The sequence below is a fragment of the Chenopodium album genome, chromosome 4, assembly GCF_948465745.1.
Source record: "Chenopodium album chromosome 4, dcCheAlbu1.1, whole genome shotgun sequence".
Classification (NCBI taxonomy): Eukaryota; Viridiplantae; Streptophyta; class Magnoliopsida; order Caryophyllales; family Amaranthaceae; genus Chenopodium; species Chenopodium album.
Window position 1 is genome coordinate 46,049,320 of NC_137837.1, and position 1,811 is coordinate 46,051,130.

The 1,811-nt window shown below is 38.7% G+C and overlaps 1 non-coding gene across 1 annotated transcript; it reads left to right on the top strand.

Moving 5' to 3' along the window:
- Nucleotides 1-1,269: 1,269 nt before the first annotated feature.
- LOC145629748 (small nucleolar RNA R71) lies at nt 1,270-1,379 on the top strand. Its single transcript, XR_014111897.1, has one exon. It is a non-coding gene; the product is annotated as a small nucleolar RNA R71 (small nucleolar RNA).
- The last annotated feature ends 432 nt before the right edge of the window (nt 1,380-1,811 follow it).

Sequence of the window (1,811 nt, forward strand, 5' to 3'; positions counted from 1 at the left end):
TGTGGGTAAGGGAGCTTATGTTTGTATACTTCTCTTTCTCTCTCTTTCACCATCTGAACTTGTTCCTCATTGACTTCCTCAAATAAAGTATTCTCATCTCCCTCATTCTCAGTTTGACAATTGCTAGGACTCTCTTTAGCATCACTCTTCTTAGAGATTTCACTCTAAAGGACCCTACCACTCCTAGTCACAATCGCATTCATAGGGCTGTTAGGATATAAGCTTGGTGAAGTAAAAGAAGAAAGATTTGTAAACTTCTTAAACTCACTAGCCACTTGAGAAATTTGGGTCTCCAACCCGTTATGGTAAGTTAACATGTCATTGAATTTCTCATTGCTTAGGGTTATGTAATTGTCCAACAATTTGGCTTGCTTCTCTATGACATTTTCCAAGAAACTCCTAGAGGAAAATGGATGATCATACAAATTATCACTTTTCCCTTGGGTATTCGGAATGAATCCAAGTGGGGTAACTCTTTGAACATTTGATTAAAAATTTCCCCTACTTTTGTTGTTCCAATTACTTCTACATTGATTTAGGCCACAATCGTGATTATGGTTATCATAACCTTTGTTATAATCCCCGTATCCTTGGCCATGACTTTGACCGTTATAACCATGGTTGTTATAGCTACCACAAATCCCTTGGATTCCATGGTTTCTATAACCACCATTTTGGTTATAATTATCATAGTTAACTTCGTTGTGATAATTCCTATTTCTAACATTCCTTTGAATATCAAATCTAGGTCCTACATTGTTATTAGCAACAAAGTTCACATGTTCATTCTCATTCCCAACATATTCATTACAAGGAACATTAGGGCAAATAGAAGCATCATGGTCATTCATTCCACACAAACCACAAGACCAACATTCTCTAATCATGCAACAAGAAGAAGGAAGGGAGTTAGGGGAAGAAGATGTACCTCTCCCCTTAATTTGGGAGGGAAGAATTGGTGCTTGTAAGGTCGCGCTCTCGAGCTTATACTTGATAGAAACTACCGCCTTCCCTAAGTCCGAAATTTGAGTCGACAAATTGTTGATAGCATTGAGTTGTTCCGTTGAGCATCCCATAGTACTACTCTTGTTTATCGGATCTTTCTCACCATCTTTCCATTCCATGTAGTTTCTAACTATATCCTTAATGATATCAACAACCTCTTCCTCGGTCTTGTTCATGATTGGGCCTTCGGCTCCTACATCAAGACCTGCCCTCCCTTGAGGACTTAAACCGCCATAAAAAATTTGAATGATTAAGTAAGTTGGGATTCCATGGTGAGGACACTCGCATTGATACTCTTTATATCAATCTCTCCCATGCTTCATAAAGGCTTTCACTAGACCTTTGGTTGAAACCTTTAATCAAAGCTCTTGCTTACGCAGTTTTCTTTTGAGGGATGAAAGGGGAAAGGAATTCCTTGGTGACTTCATCCCAAGTTCTCAAAGAATAAGGCTTCACTTTCTTGTCTAGCCACTCTTGAGCTCTTCCAATTAGAGAGAAAGGAAATAGCTTGAGCCTTATGAATTCATGAGCAACCACGTTCACCTTAATTGTGTTGCAATATTTCTCGAATTACTTAAGATTATTTAGGGGGCTCTCATTTACTTCTCCACTATATTTTCGCCTTGAAATCAAAGTTATCATTGCCGGCTTGATTTCAAAGTCACTATCCGGGATCAATAATGGAGCAATCTCGCTCTCATACTTGTATGCACCCGGAGTACCCAATTCCTTCAATGTAATCCTTGGGATTTCTCCCATGTAAACTAGCACACACAAACTCAAAGGAAAATATTAGTAACACGGCT